The 26,809-nt window shown below is 43.5% G+C and overlaps 1 protein-coding gene across 5 annotated transcripts in view; it reads right to left on the reverse strand.

Moving 5' to 3' along the window:
• PACSIN2 (protein kinase C and casein kinase substrate in neurons 2) overlaps positions 1-26,809 on the reverse strand; it is a 524,922-nt gene that overhangs the window by 393,995 nt on the left and 104,118 nt on the right. Inside the window, exon 1 of one of the 5 annotated variants that reach the window (XM_086922153.1) lies at positions 9,684-10,045. The exons of 3 other annotated variants lie outside the window; for them this stretch is intronic. The gene's annotated coding sequence lies outside the window, so the exon portion shown is untranslated. Of the gene's footprint in view, positions 1-9,683; positions 10,046-26,809 lie in introns of those variants that run through there. One more of the 5 variants, XM_086922143.1, reaches the window with a different exon arrangement.

A 26,809-nucleotide genomic window follows, 5' to 3' on the forward strand; every position in this document is an offset into this window, starting at 1 on the left:
AAACTGCTGTGGAAGTCTCTATGAAGAGAATGTCAAAAAATATGGAAAATTCAATGTTGAGCATCATGTCCAAAATGTTGGCCCAGTCTGCGGGGGAAAGCAGAAAGAAAAAAGTGGAATTCTCTGCTCAATCTCGTGCCCCTAAAAAAGCGTCTTTGATTAGCGAGTCTTCCTCGCTCTTGACTGAGGACCCAGTTCCTCCCAGGCCTCCTTCTAAGGAGGGGTTTGTTGGCTCCGAGGGTAAACGCAAACAAAAAGAGAAACATGCAGAGTCTCCTAGGAGAAAATTGGTAATTTCCACTATATTGGACACAGATGACGATGATGATGATGCTAATTTCGATGACGCTGATCAATTGATTGACCTGTTTGATACTACTGACCCTTCCCCCTCCCCCCCTGCTAAATCTGCCAAATTGGATTCTTTTTCTTTTGAGCCTGTTTTTGACTCCGAGGGTTTTCCCATGTTTGATCCCTCCACTATTCGTCACCCTAATTCTACCGAATGGTTCCCTTCTCACCATGTGGGAGAATATATCTCTGCCAGGTTGCGTCTCCCTTTGGAAGCACCGGTAAGAGCCAGGCTTAAATCTGAATGCCCTAAGCCTTCTCTCCCAGACAAAATTACGATGGTCCCTTCCATCGACCAACCTCTCCTCACTTTCTTCTCCAAATTCGGCAAGGACCCCCGCAGAGGGGTGGATAAAGCTTGGACCACTTGCCAAGACAAACTATTGGATATTGTGGGCCCTCTCGCCCGCATCTTTGATTTAGCGGAAGCTTCCCGCTTAGAGGGTTCTGAACTTTCTGCAGATGACATCTCCATGTGGGCTCAACGCGCCTTCTGCCTTCTAGGAAATGCTAACTCCGCAATCACTCATGAGCGCCGAAAAGGTCTCTTAATCAAATTGGATCCTAAGCTTTCAAATCTGGCACCCATGGATCCTGGCCCCAAGGCGAATGGTCTCCTTTTTGGAGAATCTCTGGTTCGTGACCTTAGTAGATTTGTTTCTACTTTTGCTTCTCTGGACAAAGCCCAGCAAACAGTAAAGAAGGTCTTCGCCCCTCGGGTTTTTGGACGGGCCGGCAGAGGCAGGGGTCGCTCTTCCGGCCGTCCCTACAACCAAGGCTCCAGAGGTTCGTACAACAACAACAACCAGGACTACAAGCCTCAATTCTATCCCCAACGTGGCCGTGGCTTCAGAGGCAAAGGTCAACGAACCTATCGTCAAAACTCCAACCAACAAGGTAAGCCTTTCTTCTTCCCCTCCTGTGGGGGTCGCTTAAAACTGTTTCTTCAAAAATGGTGCACTCTCAGTTCAGATCCGTGGGTCTTAGACACGGTACAAGGCTACCTGATAGAATTCCTTTCCCCTCCCGTCCAAACTTCTCTCCCCCCCCCTCTCGTCTTTTCAACTCTAATAGCATCTCAGATTTCAAACGAGATCGAGGCTCTTCTCCACAAAAGGGCAATTCAAGTTTTTCCCTTCGACTCCTCAGGCTTTCTAAGCTCCATTTTTCTTGTTCAAAAGAAAAACAAGAAGCTCCGCACGGTCATCAATCTGAAATGGTTCAATCAGTTTGTGGTTTACCGCCATTTCAAAATGGAGACCATTTTACATCTGAGGGACACTCTTCGTCCCAGCGACTGGATGGTCCGTCTGGATCTTCAGGATGCATACTGCACGGTCCCCATCCATCACTCTCAATGGAAATTTCTTCAATTCCAGTGGGCAGGTGTCAACTATTGTTTCACCTCTCTTCCCTTTGGACTATCGTCCGCGCCCTGGTGCTTCACAAAGCTTTTGAAACCAGTGGTCGCCTACCTTCGATCTCTTGGCATAAGACTAATTATTTATCTGGACGATATCCTTCTCATGAATTCAGACAAACAATCTCTCCTCTCCGACCTTCTTTTGACTCAGTCCCTTCTCCTGGATCTGGGTTTTCTCATCAACAAGGACAAGTCGTCTTTGACTCCTTCTCAGAACACGGAGTTCTTAGGGTTCCTGGTGGACTCTGCTGCAGCATCCCTGCGCCTCCCCTTTCCAAAGTTTCCAAGATCAAAGCGGAGATCTTATCTGTTCTTCAGTCCTCTCTTTTGTCCCTCCGATCTCTTGCTCGGATCGTCGGTCTTCTCTCCTCCTCCATTCAGGCCATCTTTCCGGGCCCTCTCCATTACCATGCTCTTCAACGCCTCAAAATCCGTCACCTTCGTCAAGGCCTAGCTTATTCAGATCTCGTGGCTCTAGACCCCGAGTCCCGCACCGAGCTTCAATGGTGGATAGAACATTTAGATGCGTGGAACGGGCGCACTATCTTCGCCACGGCCCCAGATCTAGTCTTAGAATCAGATGCAAGCCTGTCGGGCTGGGGCGCCCGGTGTGGACCAATCTCGACTGGAGGTTCATGGTCCGCCGAGGAGTCCAAGTTGCACATCAACTGTTTAGAGATGCTTGCAGGTTCCTTTGCGATCAAAAGCCTTTCCAAAAACAGGATTCACTGTTCTATTCTCCTCCGCATGGACAATGTTTCTGCGGTCCGCTACATCAACCATCTTGGCGGAACAAGGTCCAAACCCCTCGCGGACTTGGCAAAGAGTCTATGGGAATTTTGCCTCGCCCATCATCTTTCTCTGACAGCCGAGTATCTCCCCGGAGATCTCAACAGTGTAGCGGATTGGCACTCGAGATTCCTTCGAGATTCCAGCGATTGGAAGCTTTGTCCATCCGTTTTCCTCTCTCTTTCCCATCTTTGGGGCCCTTTCTCTATCAATCTTTTTGCTTCCCGTCTCAATTCCCAATTGCCCCGGTTCTACAGTTGGCGCCCGGATCCCCTGGCTTTGGCGACAGACGCTTTCCTACAGGATTGGTCTCGTCATCTTCATTATGCCTTCCCTCCTTTTCTGATGATCAACAGGGTTCTTTCTCAAGTTCGCCGCCAGTCTTCGTCCCTGGTTCTTGTTGCCCCCTTCTGGCAAGCCCAGGTTTGGTTTCCGACTCTTCTCGAAATGGCAGTGGACTTCCCGGTCCTTCTTCCCTCTTTCGGGGATCTTCTTCTCAATCCTCAGGGCGAACAACACAGTCTCATTCTCGACTCCTCCCTGCAACTCTCGGCCTGGAAAGTTTCCGGCCTTCCTCTTCTGACGTCCTCATTTCACAAGAGGCTTCGATCTTCATCAGCCAGGCTTGGGCTCCGGGAACATCCAAAGCATACAGATCCGCCTGGTCTCTTTGGACAAGCTGGTGTTTGGAAAGGGACCTCGATCCCATTTCAGCCTCTCTGAATTTCATAATTAATTTCCTTGGTTCACAAGCCAGTGCCGGTAAGGCTTATCGCACCATCAATCTCTATCGCTCTGCCATCTCCCTATACCATTCCCAAATCGATGGTAAACCAGTTGGCGCACACCCTATGATTTGTCGCCTACTCAAGGGTGTACGTTGTGCGAAACCTCCGTTGGCTAAGTATACCTCTTTATGGGATGTTACAGTGATATTTAAATTGTTTAATAGTTGGCCAGACAATGCTGTTCTTTCCCTAAAAATGCTATCTGCTAAACTCAGTGTAAAATGAAGTGGCCAGCAAGGGATTTAATTTTATGAAGTTTCAGCACTGGTTAGGACTTGTTGAAGGGTAATCAAAGTACCTAAATCTGAGTTCAATCAGAGGCTGTTCAATTAAATCAAAAAGTTTCTAACAATGAGAAACAAAGGATGTTACCACACTAACATCATGGGTACAATAAATGAATAATAAAACATGAAACCAGGATAGTTTGTTTGTCTGAAAAATTATTATTTTGAATTCAAGACAAAGAAAAGTTATGTACAAAAAATGAACAATAACATAAAACAGGGTACATACAAAGATATACTGTGGATATTTAAGGTATTGATGGCTTTTCCTATAATATATCCAAGAAAACAGTCCAGACTGCTAGAAAAAGGTGATAACTTGATTTCCACTATCAATCAGGAGAGAATCAAGAGTCAATATAAATCATACTGTGCAGAATTGGACTAGGTAGGTCGACGTTTCGGTCTTATCTTGATCATTTACAAGACCATCATCAGGACGGATTGATAATATATACAATGGTTGACCCTTTTTTAGTTCCGAATCACGACACTTTTGGATTTAAGTGACGGCATCCGCTTATTTCTTTGAGAGGCGGGCAATGTGCAGACTCAGTTTTAAGTATCAAGCACTTGTGCGTACAGCAGTATTGCAGTGAGCAGTCCTGCTCGTAATTGACGTCCCGTGAGCGTAACTGACAAATAACTGTAAACGCCTTGGAACAGTACCCTGAATTGAACAAACCACCAGAACCTGTTCACTGCAATACTGCTGTATGCACAAGTGCTTAATACTTAAAACTGAGTCTGCACATTGCCCGCCTCTCAAAGAAATAAGCGGATGCCGTCACTTAAATCCAAAAGTGTCGTGATTCGGAACTAAAAAAGGGTCAACCATTGTATATATTATCAATCCGTCCTGATGATGGTCTTGTAAATGATCAAGATAAGACCGAAACGTCGACCTACCTAGTCCAATTCTGCACAGTATGATTTATATTGACTCTTGATTCTCTCCTGATTGATAGTGGAAATCAAGTTATCACCTTTTTCTAGCAGTCTGGACTGTTTTCTTGGATATATTATAGGAAAAGCCATCAATACCTTAAATATCCACAGTATATCTTTGTATGTACCCTGTTTTATGTTATTGTTCATTTTTTGTACATAACTTTTCTTTGTCTTGAATTCAAAATAATAATTTTTCAGACAAACAAACTATCCTGGTTTCATGTTTTATTATTCATTTATTGTACCCATGATGTTAGTGTGGTAACATCCTTTGTTTCTCATTGTTAGAAACTTTTTGATTTAATTGAACAGCCTCTGATTGAACTCAGATTTAGGTACTTTGATTACCCTTCAACAAGTCCTAACCAGTGCTGAAACTTCATAAAATTAAATCCCTTGCTGGCCACTTCATTTTACACTAAACTCTGCCCGAGCCCGCAAGGGTATATTGGGTTACTCACCTTCCTAAACATCTGCTAAACTCACCATGTTACTGTGTCTAGTTTCCATTAAGAGAGTTTCTGATGTTAAGGCTCTAGATGTTTCTGCTCGCCAATATTCTCCTTCAGGTGTGCTGTTTCAGATACGCAGACGTACTAAGACTAATTTGGATTCAGTGTTTTACCCCTACTTTCCAGATCATCCCAAACTGTGTGTGGGACTATGTTTAAAAGTGTACGAACACCGAACTGCTGATCTCAGAACGCCCTCTCATTCTCAACTCCTTATTTCCTTTCGTAAACCCCATCTTCCTGTCTCCTCTCCTACCCTTGCCCGTTGGGTCCGTTGGGTCATGTCTCTTGCCGGAGTTGATGTCTCCGTTTTCGGGGCTCATTCGGCCAGGGGAGCCATGGCTTCTACAGCCTTTTGGTCCGGCTCTCGTCTGGAAGACATTCTGAGATCAGCAGACTGGTCAAATGACAGTATATTTCGCATGTTCTATTGTAAACCTGTTCATACTGTGGCTTCTGATATTGTTAATATGCTTTAAACAAGCATAATAGGAGCCTCCGGTCTTGCCATAAAATGTAGATTTTTCTAGTATTCATGACGGAAAATCTTAGTTTTATTAAAGACACGGAGGCGAGTATTATCCCGCCGCAACATTTCTTAACATTTGTTCTCCCTCCCTACAGCGAATCCAGCCTTGCCACCGGCTTCATCTTAGAAGATCTACCCTTCAACTTCTTCGATCTTCTCCTTCGAGTGCTCCAATTCCAACGCTCCTGGATCCTCCTCCTGGACTCCTGTTTGGTCTTCTTCCTTGGATTCCCCTGATACAAGACTTATGTTCCTGGACTTTGGCTATATCCTTAATTTTATTCATTTTCCCTTTGTTTAATGACTATTCTTGATCTGCTCGCCAGCGAAAAGAGGAAGCTGCGCAGTCAGTTAGGGTCTTTATCTGATAGGTTCATTGTGATTGGTTATTGTATTCTCACGTTTTTTCAGTCCCATGGCCCAGTTTGTTCTCTGGCCCTCTGGGAACTGTAGTCTTTTACTTATCTTGGCTGCTGTGTGAAATTAAAGCAAGATAAGAAAGCATAATACTCGCCTCCGTGTCTTTAATAAAATTAAGATTTTCCGCCATGAATACTAGAAAAATCTACATTAAACACAATAATAATTATTCGTCTAAAGCCAAATATCTGAATTCTGGTAAAACTTTTGTTATTTTGGGGAAGGGAAACAGGAAGACACGAAGGGTTTGGGATTGGTGAACATGAATACTGATTAATCACAGCACCAGAGGAGTTGGTAATGTACCGGTCTGAAACAGAATTATAGCAGCGATTGTTGAGCCAGAGAACTAACTGTGCCTGTATCAGAAGGATTCAGGGATAACTTCTGAGGAGCTGTGCTTCTCCTACTTTTCATAGCGGTTCTATATAATGCAAAAAAACAGGGGTTCAGCAGGCAAATCAGGCTGCAACTGAGATTGTATGCACACCATAACCAACTGTATACCCTATTAAAAGACAGTGAGACCAAGTAAATCAACCAAAATATTCAAGAAATAGTTCAACGATCGTTCAAATGTATTGAAATCTATTTCACATTGAGAGCCCCAGCTCTCAAAAACAATGATAATGACGTATTAAAGATTAAAGTTGTTTTACGATGTGGACTGACCATTATAGAAAGCCAAGCTTTCTCCAAGAAGGCCTGTGTAGCTCTTGCGACTAACTCTGCTCTAACATGGTGGGTCTTTAAGGCAAAACAGCTTGTTGTGATAGCGCCCATGCTACAGCATCTCAGACTTTAAATCATAGGGTAACCTGCAAGCATGCATCTCTCTAGGGGGACAATCTAATTCGAACCTAAAGCTTATTCAGCTTCTAGACACAAGAATGGCCTCTAGGACTACACTCCATCTGTAGTACTCAACTGACCATGTATGGAGGGTAGTTTGGGTGGCATTGTAGCACTCACACTGTCAGCAGTGAATACAGGTAGTTCTGAATCTTTTGGTGAGTGGGGGAAGAGTAGTACGATATGCATGGGAAGAGGCGGGTGCAGGATGCGGGGCCCAGACATGTGGCCTTGTTGTGACATGGTGAACTTGTTGCTGCTGGTATGCAAGCCCGATGTTACAGAGGAATGCAAGAAGGGATAAAGAGCGCTTCACACAGTATTTATTTACGTACCTAGTTGATGAGTCACAACATGGCGTCTGTGCGAACTCTGTGGTTTCGGTCTGAGCTCTTGGTGTGGAGCACAGAGATAAGCTGCGTCGACTCTGGGGAGATAAGCCTGTATGCTGACTTGCATCGGACTATAATTTTTTGGGAGTGCCTTACCGTGTACTAGGTTACTGTGATTGAGGCGTCAAACTGGTGTTGTCAAGTAGAGAAATAGGGACCACTCAGGGGGCTTAAACTTAACAGCCATGTGTTTACAGCTTTCAGAAGGTGAATGAGTTGTGTAATTTCCCAGGTTTGCTCCATTGGACTTAGGAAAAACAACTTCCAAGTCGTAATTTGCTGAAGAGTGTGTGTAAAAAGTGACACAACTCCTCCCAGCATGCTTAGTATTAGCTAGAAAGCAGGCCAAAGTATTGATCTAGGGTCATTTGACAGCTATATATTCAATGTGCAGTTTTACTCGCAAAGGTTACTGCCACACCAATCTTTTGGCTGACCTCGCTCACTGCCAGGATATTTCAGCAGACTAGAAAAAACAAATACAACTACAGTAGTATAAAAATTCAAATTAATGCAAACGAGTCAAGAAAAATCAGCTGGTCACATTTACACAAGCGCATGTCCACACCGAGATCTGTGCATTAGTCTGTAACATATTGATTCTTCTCTATCCTCTACGTGCGTTCATACAAGTAGAGAGCACCACACACATCCATGCTCTGTAAACAGCATTCATCCTCTGAATGAAGCACATAAATTAGAGCAGTCGACAGCCATAGATGCATAGATTCCATAGGCAGGCCAAATACCAAATTATGTTAAACAAGCATAGCCTTCCCAGGACTCTTCTGGCATCCACTGGGCACACTAAAGTCACAGCAAGCAAAATAAACAACATTAGGCAAAAACAAGTGATCTGAAAACTAGTGGCAGATTATAGGGATTAAAATACATAAAGAGCAGCTGCTGACAAGTATATGTTAAGGCAACGCCTCTACGTTTATTTCATTACCCAGCGCTCAAACTTAAATGAATAATAAATAGGCGCTGTTCACTTCTTAGAAGAGCAGATGTCGGATCACAGCGGAAAGAGCCCTGGGAGATGTGTAACATATGCAGGACTACATCCGACATCAGTGTGCTGGTACTCGGAGGGCAGCAGCGCTTACATCCACAGTGAGCATTAAACTATCTGGTGTATTTCAATGGAAAACCTACACTTTTTGAAGAAAACATTATCCACGAATAAAATGATTTACTTTTGGGGAAAACAACATTCCCACAACTTTTGCAAAATAGAGAGAAGACATTTTTACAAGCCATTTACACAATTACTCAAACCTAATTTTGGAGTAGTGGGTTATGTATGCAAACGATGTAACAATATGTAACATGTTACCTAATAACCACAATGTTATGATTTGGGGGGGTTACGATATTTCCAATGGTGACCGTGCTCCTCCATGGAAGCACCCATGTTCCCACACATGATCCTAAAACTTGCAATGGAGAAAAACCTGCCATGATATTGGATTTTAACCCTTCAAAAGAGCAATTTCAAATCATGAAGTTCCACTTATCCATGTGATATGGCCTTCAGAAGCATTTTTTACATCTGTTTTATTGATTTAAAAAGCAATGCAGCACAACCACTGGTAGACAGACATGCGAAGAGACATCAACACTGTAAAACCACAAAACTGCACAGTGAAGAGTGCAGAAGAGCTGAACAATGACCCTCTCAAGTGCACAATCAACCATCAGCAGAGGAGTTCAGCCAGATGGAGCGGTCTTCACAGACGTCACGGCGTTTTTTTTTTTTACACATAAGTGAGGCAAGGTGCACAGAAAATTTGAGAAATGGGCTTTCCGTACTTAACTTATAGGCACGCTTGCTCTCCTAAACCTAAAATATACTACCATCCACAGCCTACTGGATGCTACTGTACTGCCACGTCCCACAACATACACCAAATGCCACTCACAGAGGAAAAGAAGCTGTCATTCTTTACCTCAGTAGCTGCTGGGTTAGCATTCAATAAGCAGCCTACACCCGCATGCTGACCGAGTAACTGAAAACTTTCAAAATCACAAACCTTAAAAATATAGAATAGCAAAAGATTTCACAGTTTTAAGATCAATTTCCATCTCTTCAGCAGCAATTCAGAGACCAACAAATCATTCCACAAGAAATCAAGGCATAAGTTGAATATGTTGCACTTCCTGTTTCTCCCTATCAAATGACAATACGAGAGGTTTACAAATAAAGAAATCAAGGCAGGAGAACAGGTGATCTCATTTCTTTCTAAGCAGTCATTTACATCAACCTCGCTTGGGACAATGAAAGGCGCTCTGTATTTTGCGTCAAGGCCTGCAGTACAAGCGCACGGTCACCGCATGGACAGGGCCGGCAGTCACCATCTACGGGAGACCGAAAAGAACGGTTTACCTACTTCCCTCGCACAGCTGGTGAAGTGCGCGTGGCCTCCAGTTTCAGCAGCTGGGGGCTTGCCGGGCCCGTTTCATCACTTCCTGCTCCGCGCTGAAATCCTTGCAGCTTTCCGTAAGGTCGTCCCGTGCCTGCACTCTGCAGCTGGCGCACTACAGGGCTCCCCGCCCTGCCCCGCGCGCGCAGGCTCGGGTCTCTGCATGCTGTGCTGCAGCATTGCGGAGGGCGACGCAGGAACCCCGCCACATCATTCTGAACACTCAGGCGAACCACAAAAATAGAACAGGTTTCCAGTCAAGAAGAGAACCGGTGTAGTGGATTCAGGAAGTGCCAAGAATCCCTTAAACCGAGCACATGACTTCATGAATGAACACGCTTGTGCCTGCCTCCAGGCGTCCCGCAGGCAGGCATTCAAAGGGCAACTCGCTGGGAATAGTTAACGAGTAATATTACTTCAGAGAAGGGCAGGCAAACAAGAACCCAGTGATTAATGAATGAAAACTTTTATACAGCACACAGTGAGTCAATCCTCTCGGAGCGACGTTTGCAGACAAGGTGAACTGAATTTCCAAGGTGAAAGGCTAATAATATCCTGGGGATCGCTTGTGTGGAACCTGAGGGGGGCCACCTTAATTTCAGGGTGTGGAGGGAGCCGCACCTCAGCTTTACTGGACTATGAAATAATATGAGCGAAAAAGTCTGATGGCTCAAATAAAAATCTATTAATATTTAAATAATAAATACAATTATGTACCCGTCCACAAGCCTGTGCTTTCATATTTACTCAATCGTTCCGAAAGGATCTCCATCAGAAATGCTGCACGTGGCTTTAAAGGCCAACTAGTCTGAAGTTTACTTTGGCTTCACACTGGAATGTGAAGGGCACGACCTTTCTACCGCAGCTATACGTTTAGACGGAGGATTCACAAGCGAGCCTAACATATGCAGATCCCCACGCACACTGCGGCCAAGTTGAGGAATCCGCATAAACTGTGGTTAATTTGCGGAAACTCCACATTATTTTTATAGACCCCAGCGGTTGTTAAATTAAGATAATAAAACTGGATTCCACGTTACGATCAACCGCCTACGTCTTTCCCAAAACTCATAAAAATGTCACCAGGTCACTAAGCAGCCAAACCTCTTGAGGTTTGTTTCTAATCCACATGACAATAAATACTTGTACCAAACGACAATTTCGCACATGGTTGCCCTTTTTAAACCTACTTAATTTTATGAAAGTTCCATAATCCCTACACATATTGTACCTTTACGACATACTGCAGATGTGTGTACCACAGCCATATATCGCATTTTTACAAATCCTATTCCTATTTAGAGTTTGCAATGGCATTTAGGAGTACTTTTACAACAGTTTCGAGTTGCAAAAAGACTCGTAAAGTGTAGACACTCATAACCTGTCATTATTTTGATTAACAGTGTCACGTGTAGGAACAAACCAACTACTCCATCACATATGCACATAATACAGTGCTTTGCTGTCCGTAGCACAATAAAGTAGTCTGCATTTCTACCTGGCCCAGTGTGGTCATTACAAGCGCTATTATAAACATTCTGAGTTTTCGAAAAATGACATTCAGAAATAAATTACAAGTAAGAAAAAATATATAGAAAAAACTGATATTCCCCACGGTGTAAAACTCTGCCATAGTTACACAATGACAATTCAATTAAAAGTTCAATAGGACATACTGGTAACAACAGTATGCCTGGTGAGGAACAAAGCTAATCGTAAACAACTGTAATGCTGCACAACTCAAGCAAACCTAAATCAGATCCATAGTGAGTTCAAAAGGCTCTGCTCCATTTCTTTTTAATCCATTTATTTACAAGTAACATCTTCCTTTGTTCAAAACACTACAGGTGTTTTCAGAAAACAGATTTGCGAATGTGCAGGCTCATCACTATGGATGGATGTTCACAATATACCTCAAACAAACGAGAAGTACGCATGTTTGCACCCTTCTTTGGACAACTGAACACCTGCGTAGGGGCACGCGGTCGCTTGGATCACGCACACAGATGACCTCATCAGTGACATCACGTGTACCCAGGTGAAGTCTGCTTCATTTTCAGGAGTGTAACCACTTGTATACACAACGGGTCATGGGGACAGTGCGCCTTCCCCTGCCACTGAATGAAACGTCATTGGTTTTTGGATGGAAGTAGCTAAAACGAGGAGTGTGTTTACTGCGAGGTGACATCCACTCTGATATTTGGAAAACAAAGTGTCTTTAAAAAAAACAAATTAATGCAAAGCAACTGAAACACAGCATCACCTTTAATCACCAAGTATTCCTCTTAAGTTAAAGTTATGCGAAATATTTTAAAGAGGCAATATTTGAAATACTGCCAGACAATTCTATGATGGAAAACAAAAGAGACCCACGCCAGAGGTTTACACTGCTATATTATATAATCTATACAACCTCGCCAAAACAAGCAATCTGAGGCATAAATTTCATTGGTGTGTGGCAAAGCGACGAATTGCCATGTCCTGGAAGTCAAGCACAGCCCCCAGCATATGAGTCTGGTTAACGGACGTAAGGCACAGGTGGCGGAACACACGTCACAATCACAGAGGGCACCCCAAGACCCTCCACAGACCAACCCCATGTAGTGGCAGGAATACCCGACGTTTGTGGAGGACAAATTGAACGCAGCTTGCTCCTCCCAGGGATGAATGAGTGCTTAAGGGACGCAGTACTAATACCATCATTTTATATCTCCTTTTTTTCTCTCTTTTCCTCGGTTCCCCCATCCCCACCCTTTTGCCCTCCCTCCACTGTTCCCGCCGCCCCCTGTAGGGTTTATATGTAAGAGGTTACCCTGGCGCACGTTAACCCCAACGGACATGGTTTAATTGAGTCGCTTGAGATCACATGGTTTGTGTTCAATGTGAATTGTTTGGTGTGAGAGGAGGGCGATACAATGAACAGAAACTTCAGTTGTTGTTTTTCTTTAAATTGCTGATTACAGAATGGACAATATAAGTGGACATGTATATGAGATCAGATGTGGTTTTCTTCATTTGAATGACACCGACATCTAGATAGACTGGTTCCCCACCAAGGGTCAAAGGTGTAAATGTCACGGTACTGTTATATAATAAAGCTGGCAGATTGTATTATGTATGAACCTGTGAAAACACCAATAAAGACGATAAAAAAAAAGGTTTCATTGGTGTGGTGTGCACAAAATAAGCTAGGTATGCATCAACAGACAACTGTCAGATCACAAAGAAGGTACAAATACATACATGTACATGAAAGCACCATCAGGAGACTAGAAACAAGGTTATCTGAACATTCATTAGCAATCAGAACAGGTGATACACATGTTAAATCACTTTGAAACATTCCCAATGTCATTACGTTATAATACACTGAAGGTCATGCCAACACAATGTGATGAGGGTGCAGAAAGAAATTCTCCATGCAGCCGAAAGCAACACTAATCATTAAATTGCAGAGAACAATGTCAGCGACTTAAAAACCACTGAAGGTTTACATCTGTTTTTGGAGATCTGTAAATTCAGCTGACCGACTTGTGATCTTCAAAACTTGAAAGGGATATGCAAATACGGAGAGCAGAAAAATGAATTCTAAAAACAGTGGAATATGCACTGTGCATTTCAGACACAGATGTCCCCTGCCAGCTAAGCCTCCCTGCATTTCACAGAGCGGGCAGGACGACCAATGGCGCAAAATATGTAGTTATATTTCTCTACACCTAAAACACTGAACTGGCTCTCCACTGAAAGAAGTATCTACAAGGTAGTCTATTTTACAAATAAGGGAATCCACTTTGCAAGCCCAAACTACCTTGCCCAGAAACTGCCCGTGCCAAGTGGCCAGCAACAACTTTGGTTCTTAGACACCAGCCTCCTTCAAATTCCGTTATTCCAAAATGCAAAGACCGCAAGGCAGTCTTTCTCCAGAAGTGCTCACAGTATCTGGAACTTCATCCCCTGGACATCTTGTTAGGACACTTTTTTTTTTAAAGATAATCCACACTAGCTGTGCAAACCACTGGGAGCAGCCTGCTTTAGCATGTGTGTCCCACTGCGAGCATGGCGCTCAGAGCAGAGCGGTACAGTTTGTCTCCCTGTCAGAGCGTTATATTACAGAATGAACAAAGCGTTGCTTTGAGCTCTTAAGCTCCAGCCCGACTGCTCCCAGGGTATGCCGTGGACTATATGGTTCATTGTTTGCACATTCTGGTTAATCATGTTGTTTGTAAGGCCTGGAGGGAAGCATGCCATCAAATAAAAAGTTGCTCCATATGTATGAGAAGTTGGGGCTAGTGGGAGCAGTGAGAAGTCGCAAGACTGATGTATCGCCAATAAGAGCGGTCTTCAGTGCTTTCATTTAGTTTATACCTTTTTCCCATCTTGGCGGAGCCCAGCTGCAAAGAAATTATAGTTGTAGCTCTATTGCTTTTCCTGGCCTGGTCATCTGCCCTTCGCATAAAGATATGCCTAGTGGGCTTTAGTGACTTAATCTTGCCTTTCCAAATGGTGCTCCATCATCCTATCACTCGCACTCAAAGTACTAAGAACCACCTTGCAAAAAAGTCTCGGAAAATGACCAAGCAAAAAAGGGGGATCACAGTCAGGGTCGGATTGGGATCACAATTTGGCCCGGGCACTGACGGAAAAAAGAGGCCCACGTTCAAGGGGCGTGGCATACATTTAAGGGGCGTGGCCGACAGTTATGGGGCGTGGCTCACATTCAAGGGGCGTGCCCTTTCATGAAACACTATTTGGTTACTCTTTGAGGTCTAATTCGTAGAGAAATATTTAGTAAATTAAGCCTTTTAAAGCTTACAGAGCAAGTAACATTGGTAAAGACTAGGAGCACTGCAGGTCTGATAACTGAATACTTACTTGCAGTCTTAACGCCCTGCACAATGTCGTTAGATACTCTTTCCCAACCAGCTATGTCCTAGACTCTAATCATCACATAAATCAGAAATCTAGTACAAAGTCAAGGAGAAAGGGTAAGACTGGAATCTCTGGGAACAGAACATGTAATAACAAAAGTAAGAATTCACAAATGAGGAAAATGCAGTCTGGGGTGTAAAGAATGCTGAAAAAATTTATCTGTACAACCTAGTCATAAATTTATTTCACAGCCAGTAGGTGATGTCTATATACAAAAAACACAGTTTTATTCATATCTGTTGCTGCCTTCAAGTCTGGGCCATGAGGAGACTGGGGATTACTCAATTAACCATGAAAATGATAGAAAATCTGCAAAAAGGAATTCTAACCTGAACATGCTAGAAAAGTAAATTCTTCTGCACAGAGAAAGAAGTGCCAAGTTTGCACATTTTTGCTTAGGCCTCGAACAAGGCTTAGCTTAGAATGAGGCTAAACAGCTCTCTTTTGAGAAAGCACATTACACAAAGTCTTAGACATGTCCTGAAATCAACACACAAACATGTTGCCACATTCTGGCCTAGGACCTAAAATAGAGTGCAGTCAGACTCTCACACTACAAACAAAACTAACCAAAACTTACTAATTAATATTTTTGGCATATATGCCCCTTGTACGCATTTTGGATGAGGCCTTTAAAATAAAATTACATTGTTAACTGGCACATAAATGAATCAATAAATTGTGCAAAGAAATGGTAAACAAAATGGTTCCTACCTGTTCCTTCTTGCTTCAGAGGAAGGGATCGCTAGCAACACATTGCATTTCTGGGTGCTGGATGTGGCAAGTCAAGTAAACCTTTGAGGAAGACCTACTGCACTGAGTCTAGTGCAGTATTTTCTGGATTCGGTGGGACGACGATTGAGGCACACTAGATGTAGCTTTGAGTACTGCTTTACTCAGCCTACTTTGGTCAGCCCTGTTGAGAGTGGGATGCCAAGGGGATTAGATGGCCCCTCTTGAGTTAGAGCTTGGCAGTGAGGTGCATCTGGTTAGAAGAGTAACCAAATAGAAAAGGCAGGGTGAACACTCTGTAGTTCTGTATGGGAGGGTCAGGACTAAGGTGACCAACTGGCATGGGTGAAAATTCAGAATGGGGAGTGTAAAAATTCAGGACAAAGGGTCAAAATTCAGAACAAAACTTCTGGACAAAAGGTAAGTTTTACAGACTCATCAGAGGAGGTTGCACATTATTATGTACGTAAGTAAACAGACAACCATTTAAGCACTAGTCAAAATAAGTTTATATCAGGTTGAACCAATCGTGTACTTCAGGTTTTTTCAGTATGCACGCAGCTTTGATCAACTGTGCAGGTCTTTTTGTGATATTTCATATGATAATAATCTATATTTATGGTTACAGCACTGGGTTGTCCAGTCTGATATTTTGTTTAAAAATTCATGGTTCTGAGCAGGCATGTTTGGTGAGAGAAATGGTTGGGAAGATCTGCTTGGATAGTCATTGCGAGATGTAAATTGGCAAACCTAAGATGCCGCTAATCCAGATCCAAACATATTCAACCATTTGCAAACCTATCCATCATGTATTCTTCCATCCATCATTTCAGTCATCCATCCCTCCATCCACCCTTTTACTCATCCATCCATTATCCACCCATCCATCCACTGTTCCACCCATTCACTCATCCATCCATCTACCCTTTCATTCATCCAGCCAACCTTTCACTTACTCATCCATCCACCCAGTCACTCATCCTTCCACACATTCACCCTTTCAGTCATCCACACATCCATCCTCACTTTTTCTCTCCATCCACCCTTTCACCCAATCCATCCCTTCACTCATCCATCTAGCCATTTTCCCTCTCACCCATCCTTTCACTTTCTTATCCATCCAGTCACTCATCCTTCCACCTATTCACCCTTTCAGTCATCCATCCTCCCTTTCTCTCTCCATCAACCCCTTCACTTAGCCATCCATCCTTCCTTCCATCCACCCAACTATCCATCTACTCATCCACTCATGCATCCATCCATTGACCCTATCACTCATCCATCCTTTTAATCATCCATCCAACTTTTCTCTCATCCATCCTTTCACTCCTTCACTCATCTATCCAATCTTTTGCCCATGTACCCTCCCTCTCACTCACTCACTCACTCATCCATCCATCCATCCTTACGGCCACCCTTTCACACATCTGTTCATCCATTCACTCTTTCACTTATCAATTAATCAATCCATCCATTATTTCACTCATCCATCCATCCATTCTCTCTCATCCATCCATTCACCCTTTCCTTCATCCATTCACCCTTTTACTGATCCATCCAGCCATCCCTTCACTTACTCTCTCACCCACCTTTTCACAATAATTGTGAGCTGAGCCTTTGTCCGCAGAGTTGCAGACAGAAGAGACTCATCAGGAACTCATCCCTCGCTGTAGCTCCTAAAGCATAGGGAGGGGCTCAAGATGCCCCTGCACATAGTCAATCTGAAACCTTGGAAGTAATGAGTCATGCATGATGCACAGTGCCAGGCCCTGAGGTGTCTGTGACATGGTTACGTTTCCAGGGCTTTAAGTGGGATGACAAAACTGAGGGGCCTCTCCAAAGGGGGTGTTCAATGTAATTAAGGGCGTAGCTTAAAACACCTAAGCTACAAATCTGTGCTTAGCATAGTGTGCCGCCCGACTGGTATTTTGCTGCTTCTGTCATTGCGTACAGATATATAATACAGCAAGTAATATTACACCTACAACAAGCCAGAACTATAGGTTTTGTCAATGGTTGTTAGTTGCATAAAATAGAAAAGCTGCAACCATGACTTCCTTGAATGTAATATTGAAAATGCATCAGTTCTAAAATGAGGACACTGAGAAAGAACTATAACCCTTTTTTTTTAACTTCTTGCACCGCCTTATTTTGATTAACTGGATTCTCTCGTAGCAGCAAGGATGTTATTGTGCATTTCTTCCTTCTGACAGGCTGCCCGAGGCAGTAGGAGGCCACTACATGCTTTAAAGCCCAGACTGACCCATTGTCATTCTGTATGTGGCAATCAGCCCCATAGAGAATGACAATGGGCGGGGTGGGGCTGCTCTTGCGCTCAGAGGAGTGCAAGGCGCCCCATCAGGGAGTTGAGGCTTCTGGCAGGGGAACAGTGCTGTTCCCCAAAGGCCAAAATTACGGACAAAAGGCGTCCGTAAAAGGGATCATCAAGGACAAGGGACCTGAGGTTCCAATTACGGACGGTCCGTGAAATTTACGGACGGTTGGACCTGCCCCAATATACATTCAGTGACTACAAAGATTACATCACTGGTAATACCTTTTGACCGCATTGCCAATATCACATATTAGCACCTTAGCATATACTCTATAAGCACTGCATGCACTTAACCATATCACCTCTTGGGTGCAGAAAATATAAAGGGAATGACTAGGATATGACTTCTTCCCCTCTCACTGTTGAATCTTTTTTAATATATTTTTCTTGCCCTTCCTAATTCACCTTCTTATAAGGAGTATGTGTCAACTATGAGCACTCTGTTGCTACCTCTAATATTTAGATATGTATATATATATAAGATGCCAATGATTGAGAATGTTATGTAAAGAATGTATTGAAATATTGACATTTACATGTCTTCTCTTGTGCACTTTTTACTTTGCAGAAAATTTGACTGATGCCCTCAACTTTTTTAAATCTTTTTGTATACATTGTTGTTTATGTTGTCTCTGGCCCTGAGGAAGGTGGCTTTCACCGAAACGTACGTCGGCCTAACATCATTTGTCATGGATACCAACTAGTCATTTCCATCATAACTAGTAGAACTATACCATCTAGGTTCCCTTGTGTGTATTCCACTTAGTACACCTCAGAATTGCCAACTGTATTAGTCTTTTGTCTTGTATAAATTAGTCTTTTGTATGTGTGATGACAGATATGTTACTGTTAGAATAGACCACGGTATGACTGGTATGTAAGTATGTCTGTATGAATGTTTAGATTAGCTGCTATTAGAGGGCACTCTTAATGTAATGTTGTCTTTCATGAAAGTATGCTTGTAAACTTAATCAATTTTTTGCTGACTATATAATGAACAATTCAAGTGAAAAAATGTGTCTAAAAAATTCCTTTTACAAAAATGAAAAAATATTAATAAATTTGTTTTGAATAATACCTCACAGTTTCTCTCTTTGGCATCTCTTCAAAGAAATGATCAGATTTATTCAATGTAAAAAAGAAATATAGGTCCTTCCTGAGGTTCTGTTTGTTTTGCTTGACTTGTCTCTCCCCCCTCGGGACCTGAAATCACCAGGGAGAACTCTTTCTCACTTTATTGCAGCAGCCTGTTGAAGCAGGTTTTCTGGTCACCTGAGGGCTGGGCAGGTCTTTGCTTTGATCTCCTGCTGCAACTTCTGGATACGATCCTCCTGATGGTGGGTGCTGTAGAGTCCAATTTGAAGTTTTCTGATGAAAGCTGCTGGCAAGCTGCTTTTATGTTCCTCACCTGGCTAACGTGGGCCTGGTAATCAGGAGGCGGGAAGGAAATCTATGGATTCTCACCCCCACTTCAATCTAGAAGCTGTATCTTACTCGCTGACCGAGAAAGGGGGTGTGGTCAGAGCAGTAAGTCAGAAACCTATTTGCCTGCTGTTTTTTCACTCATGCAGGCGGTGAGTAAGGGGTGTGTCCATATGGAGGTGAGGCAGGAGCTGGGGAGGGAAAGGAAGGCCACAAACATCACCCAACAAGATCCCCCATTGAGGAGCGAGTCACTGGAAATTATGAATACTATGAAATGTTATCTTAGTGCAAGCTTAGACTCTCCCAAAATAACAAAGAGAACATAGAAGTAGAATGGTGCACCCGGTAAGAGGTACAGAATGACTTGGGGGGCAGAGAGCAGCCACCACAACATAAGAAAACCAGAAGGGGAGGCACTAAGGGGAATTAAATAAAAAAAAAAAAAAATGCATCAGAAAAGCTGTGTTAAAAAATATGGACATGTTTTTATAAAGTGTCCTCTTTAATTGTCATGGTCTCTTTGCAGAATCATAAAGCATGAACAAATGGTTATTTTCTATAGTTGTTTTACCATTTGGCAGTTTTATATAGTGTAAATTCAGCCCAAGACAAAGGCTATTTGAGTTCTATTCATGAGTACCAATTATAGTACACATGATCTGATTTTTTATTTAAGGGCCTGTGCGAGGAAGTGATCTGCCCAGAATCACTGGTTGTTGAGCAGACGCTGGGACTCAAACTTGAATCCCCATCTCTGCAACTCTGGTGTTAGGCCACCTATGCCTATGCACAGACAAGGAATGAAAGTGGGAGGATACTGTTCTTGCGCAGGACACAAGACCAAGGTGACAATGGCCTACATGCTGAGCAACTGAAAAACCAGCAAGGCCCTTTCCATCACAAAATTATTCGAGCCCTCCAGCACAGGAGCACCTGAAAAGCAGCGAAGCCCCTGCTATTACTAACATACTGAGCCCTCCTCAGACCTTCAGCTCAGGAGCACATGAACAGCAGTAAGGCCCCTGCAATTTGTAAATTAATCAGCACAAAACAGCTGCTGGATCATCCACAGTAGCCGGGAGGGGGGGGGGGGGGGGGGGGGGGCTAAGGTGAAGATTGTGCGCTTTCAAAACATCACCTGCCCCTCACAGCCAGACCCATTCTTCCTCGCCCACTGTGCCCTGAATGTGAGGGGCTGTGGGCGAGGTGTTAAGACTAACACGGTTTCCCCGGCCCAGGGATGCCAAAGTGAAAATGTCTCAAAAGGCCTGAGCAACACCTGGACCCCAGGGAGGCCGATTCTTGTAATCAATCACCCCTCCCCAGCCCAGCTTCAGTGTGATTGCTTTGGAGGGCAGGGGTGCAGTAGAGGCCACAGCTGATAATCGCCTTTTTGGCCGCACAGTGAAGCGCTTTCATTTGTCTCTGTCTCCGTGCCCACTGTGGGCCGTTTTTTTCTCCCCTTTCCCAGTCGACAGAGAGCAGACAGCACTCTCTGTGGACTGGGAAAGGGGCGAAAAAAATGACCCACAGAGGGTACTGAAACACCGGCCCTTCAGCCGATGCCCGAATGCCTGCAGTGCCAATCCGCCCCTGATCACAGTCTATTCTCTATGTGACCTCCCAGCACGAACATTTCCATTCTTATACAAGGTTGGATTGTCTGCCAAAATAGATACAAAAACAGGAAGCTCCCTGTAGCGGAAAAGCGAACTAGTGAAGAAGCAGAATTCCAAGAGATGGAAGTTGAAGGGTGGATCAAGTGCTAGCTCTACTCTTACCGGTCAGGACTAGAAGAAATACTTAGGTATGCGGGCTCCTGCAACATCCCCTGGCTTTGATGTGTTAAAGCCACTGTGAAAGAGATTAGGAAGGTAAACTTGTGGTGTACTCCAGGTGAGGCAGGGTGATCCCCAAATCTAACTTAAAAGCAACCTGCTGGCAATATAAAGATTCCCTATTGCACTCGCAGGTTAAATCAGGGTCCCTGGCTGATGCTTTTCCTCAATTAAGGATTACTATGCCAGAGAGGATTTCATGGATGAGATTGAGCCACCATTAGGTAGGCACTTGTATACGTTATTCCTACAGGAGACCTTACCCCTACATTTGTTTACTGCGAAGTGGGCAAAAATGCCAAGGGCTGAGTACAGGCGATAACAGGCTAATGGCACCTCTGATGGAATTACTGAGCACGCCATATTCTTCTGCCGGCCTACAACAGTAGAAGGCACGGTTGGGTACTTCCAGTATGTCGGAATATGGGCATCTGAGAGCACAAGGTGGCCATAAGGATACGAAGCTCTGACACTACCAAAAGTTTGCTATGGTTTAAAATTTTGTATAGTGCTCGAATGTCCAAAGGCATCTTGGCGCTGTTGCTATTCTAAACAGAAGGGGGTGGGAGAGGGAAGGATTGGCAAGACAGAAATACAGCAGCTCTTATGACTAAAAAGCCAAGTATTCAGGGATTTTTGAAATGATAGGAGGTCTGGGCATTTCCTTATAGATGTACAGGGAGGGAGTTCCATAGCTTTGTGGCCCTCAGCACAAAACTGCCATCCCTTGAAGCTCGTTTCACTTTAGGTAATACTAAAAGTTTTGGATCCGAGTGTCCTAGGAGGGGTGTATCAGACAAATTTCTCACAAAGGTAGTGGGGTCCAATATTGTGCAGTGCCTTAAACGCAATACAAAGCGCCTTAAATTCCATCCTCCTTAACACTGGAAGCCAGTGTAGCTTGATCAAGGCTTGTGATGCCGAATGATACTTTGGTATTCCTGCCATTAGCAGAGCGGAAGTATTCTGCAGCATCTGGAGTTTGAAGAGGGATTTCTTCATGATGCCGATGAAAAGGGTGTTCCCATAATCCAGTTTAGCTAGGACTAAGGTCCAAAAGGTATAAAAGGACAGATATTTCCGATAATTCTCAGAGTGAAGAATACTGACGAGGTAAGAGCACTGAGCGGATCTTCAAAATTGAGTTTATCATCAAAGAGGATTCCCAAATTCCTCACTATCCGCACTGGTTTGGGTGTAACCCCCATATCCTGAGGCCACCAACTTGATCTACGTAGTAAGACCACATTTTGTGTGTTGTTTGTGTAACACGTACTCACTCAACAAGGCTCACTTTAAGTTAGCACCACTACCCTCATCTGTGCACAGCTTGATTATACTACCCATATATATTTGTATTGCTCTTAGCTATTTAACATTCTTTTTATTCTGTACATAATTTAATTTAAACAAAGGACAAATGAGCTATGTAGGATGTATTGTTTCGCTTTTTAGTGTAACAAAAATGCCTTGAGCTTGTATGATTTGAAAATTTTAAAAGGCTTCTATGTTTTAATGCCAATGTTTTCTATTTCTTATGCACTTTTATGGCTGTTCAGCCGAAATAAAGTTTGTTTGATTGATTGATGGATTGCTTTTCCTAGTGTGGGCTTCTACCCTTCGCATAAAGATAGGCCTAGTAGGGTCTATGTGGGCCTTAGTGACGTAATCTTGCCTTTTCAAATAGGTCTCCAGTGTCCGGTCACTCGTTCTCAAAGTACTAAGAAACTACTGAAACAATCTTTGAGAAAGACCAAGCAAAACAGGGGAATGAGTCTATTCTCTGTGTGACCACCCAGCATGAACTTTTACATTCTTATACAGGTCAAGGTCCCCGGCCAAAATAGATATGAATACAGGAAGCTGCTTATAGTGGAAAAGTGAACTAGTCAAGAGGCAGAATTCCAAGAGATGAAAGTTGAATGGCGGCGGATCAAGTGAAAGCATTAACATTAGCACCGGCCAAGCATGCTCAGCTCATCCAGCCAATCAATCATTGAAAGGAGTCTCAGAAAAGTTGAAACTTGGTGTGAATGAAGCAGATTCACTCTGAGATCTAGTAATGGGCCAGTTTATGATTACTGAACACTCTTGAGCCTGTAAATCCTGGTAGGCGTTACGTTTTATAGTGAAGGATCTCTCTGTCTGCATCATTGTAACATGGAGAATTAGGACACTTCTATCACTTTGAGCAGATGTATCCAACGCTTCTTTTCAGCCCAACACCTCTTAATGTTTTACATAAAGTTGTGTTGATTACCTTTTGAACAAGAATATACTTTTGAGTTAACTTTGTTGATCTAATTAAAAGGTGTCCCAGTGAACAGGTCAGTAAAGCATGAATAATCTAACTGTATTCAACCTTCAAATAATGCCAGGCCTCTTGATAGACGTCGCAATCATTTCTTCTTTTTGAGGGCAGGATCCACCTCAAGTGTTTCATGGCTATTGGATGAAAATCAAATAATGAACCAATTCCAGAACCACTACCAACCTCAGGGTGGCAAGCTGCCATTTAGACAAAAATTGTTCTATTTTTTTACAAAATTAGGTACACACTAAAGTGAAGAGCCTCTCCAGTATACAAATATATTCCAGGGGAAAAACATTCACATTATGGTGTGGACAGAATAAAGTGGCATAGCACATCGGAAACAATATGGAAATTGGAACAGCACAGAATGGAAAGGAAAATAGAAAAACATTACTATTGCAACTTTAAAAAAGGACGAAAAGCGTGTTCCCGTAAAAGCAGACAACAGAGCTAAGTGTCAGGGCAGACTGGTGAAGGGGAGATGATAAATTGTTACAATCTAAATTGGAGCAAATGGGAAACATGGTCGATGTCTGCATGTGGGGAAGCCATATTCATCAAGCCACAGAAAAGGTCTTGGTGCTCCATTAAATACAAGTAAGAAGAGAGTCTGCTGAAAAGACCATAGTCTCGAGTGTGAATGAATGAGAAATTAGGAATTGGGGTTTTGTTGACCAAGGCCTTGTATGATCTGCTTCTACCCACCTTGTCTTTTGGAGTCGAAACCAAGTGAAGCTTAAACAGACTTGAAACGTGTACATACTTGATTTCTGTATTTCTGAAACATTACCAAGAGTTCCTGTGCTTGGAAAGTTAGAGCTAAAGAAGTAAGGGTGTGGGCTGCCTCTGGCAAGCAGGTGTATTGAGAGTGCCTCAACCATGATAATTCCACTTCTTAACGCCACGATGTTTTTGAACAGCTTCCTATGTCCTGCGTTGGAGCTGGAAGGAAGTCTTGCAGTTGTATGAGGAGGTCCTGGACTGTGATTGTACCAGCTGACCAGACTACATTACATCTGAACTTCCTCCTAAATTTTCTTGGCCAATTAACTTTTGCAAAGTTGAAACCCAAATATCTTTCAATTTAACAAAAATTATAAGAATATATCAGGATATTTTGCTTCACTGCTTACCGATTTAGCCACCGTCACTGGGAAAGCTGAGAATTATTTGACTTGGAATATTGGGCCAAAGAGACAAATTTGATACATAAGGAAGGAACAGGGGTTGGAGCTTGGCAATGAACTTTGTAAGCACAGTTCAGCTAGGCACTGTGGAATGTATGTTGGGTGGGTGTTTTCTGATGGACACTACGCAAGCATCTAGTGCCTACTGTACTATTTACTGGTCGTAAACATCTAGCTGTAATCTGTGACCAGTATTTTTGCAAACAGTAAAAAATGTGTAACAAATCAACCTGTGTATTAATAGGTCAGTTTGCTAAAATCAGATTTGGAGTGGGTTGCAATTCAACCTACCCCAATAATATTAACAAGGAAGGTTGCAAATATTGACTCATCGACTCTTAATTGTTGCCCATCTGAGGAATGGTGGCCTGCTAAAGTTAGCAGATCACCATGTCTGTGATCACTTTTTAATAAATCAAACGTTTTTTTACTTGCAGCGCATTTTACTTAAAGGAAATGGGGCTGCGATAAAAAAGAAAAAAAAAGATTTTCTGAAACGTTAGCGAGTTGGCAGTGGTCTTTTTTCCTATTTACAAAGGGAAAGGGTCTTAAAAGGATCCCTTCCCTTTTGCGAATGCTTTACCGGTCCAACTCAGGCATCTGTCATTTTTAGGTCTCGACTATTCTATCCCGCAGGGATAAATAGACGAGAGTAATGTAGTTGAAACAAACTCTTTGACCAAGAGGATTCCAAGCCGGATTCCTCCCAATGCATGTTGTCTACTGAAGCGTGACGCTTCGCCAGGCGTGCGCTTGGCCTCACTCACACCCCATCCCCATATACTACTTCCCTCCCACCCGCTCGCTCCCCCGACACCCCACCAGGCTCTTGAAGTGTGACGCTTAGACTTCAAAGTAATGCTCTTCCCCGCCCCCCCTCTGCGCAATGCACTCGCTCGCTGCCCTGCTCCCCCTCCCCCCACACATCAATGCCAAGTTTTTTTTTGTTTTTTTTTTTTTACAGCGCAGGCATGCATAGCCGTATCTTCACCTATGGCGGCTGCACCTTTGTTTTGAAAGATTGCTCTCACACATCTCCCGCGACTCCAGCTTTAATTAGCAATTAGCATGATATGCTGTCCAGTGCAGAGCAATGGTGGCCGCTTCTTTTATATCCAGCACTCGCGGGACGCCGGCTGAAGCAATGGTGGCTGCTTCTTCTTGTTATTTGCTGCGTGCCATGCAAACTTTCTCTTTAACATAAGGGGCGTCTTGCCTTTATTTTGTTCTAAGCGGCTTGCCGCCCGGTCCGTCCTCCTAACCTTCCTGGGCTCGGTCACTTCCTCACAAACTGCCTTTATTGCTATTTTCTGGGTGCTCACACATCTCCCGCGACTCTAGCTTTCATTAGCAATTAGAGAGCACTATTTACTTAATGTCTTGCTGAAGCAGACATGATATGCTGTCCAGTGCAGAGCAATGGTGGCCGCTTTTTTTATATCCAGCACTCGCGGGACGCCGGCTGAAGCAATGGTGGCTGCTTCTTATTGTTATTTGCTGCGTGCCATGCAAACTTTCTCTTTAACAAAGGGGGCGTCTTGCCTTTCTTTTGTTCTAAGCGGCTTGCCGCCAGACTCCTTCCAACGCCAGCCAATAAGATTGGCACAAAAACAACACTAGAACTATTACAATGTGAAGAGATTGATATGTGTAAAATGCCAACTTATTCCCTTTCACTCAGCTATTGGTGAGCGCTGCAGCAATCCTGCTCTCCTTATAGTCAACTAAGCAGCCTGTGTTGAGCACATCTATTTCTGTCTCGATATCCGTATCTTCACCTATGGCGGCTGCACCTTTGTTTTGAAAGATTGCTCTCGCACATCTCCCGCGACTCTAGCTTTCATTAGCAATTAGAGAGCACTATTTACTTAATGTCTTGCTGAAGCAGACATGATATGTTGTCCAGTGCAGAGCAATGGTGGCCGCTTCTTTTATATCCAGCACTCGTGGGACGCCGGCTGAAGCAATGGTGGCTGCTTCGTATTGTTATTTGCTGCGTGCCATGCAAACTTTCTCTTTAACAAAGGCGGTGTCTTGCCTTTATTTTGTTCTAAGCGGCTTGCCGCCCGGTCCGTCCTCCTAACCTTCCTGGGCTCGGTCACTTCCTCAGAAACTGCCTTTATTGTTATTTTCTGCGTGCCATGCAAACTTTCTCTTTAACAAAGGGGGCGTCTTGCCTTTATTTTGTTCTAAGCGGCTTGCCGCCCGGTCAGTCCTCCTAACCTTTCTGGGCCCGGTCACTTCCTCACAAACTGCCTGCTGTCTGAAGTTCCTCAGTCCCCACACCCTCTGGTGAATGCTTTATTTACCTTTCAATCTTTGTGGAAGG

This window comes from Lissotriton vulgaris, chromosome 1_1 (genome assembly GCF_964263255.1).
Source record: "Lissotriton vulgaris chromosome 1_1, aLisVul1.2, whole genome shotgun sequence".
Classification (NCBI taxonomy): Eukaryota; Metazoa; Chordata; class Amphibia; order Caudata; family Salamandridae; genus Lissotriton; species Lissotriton vulgaris.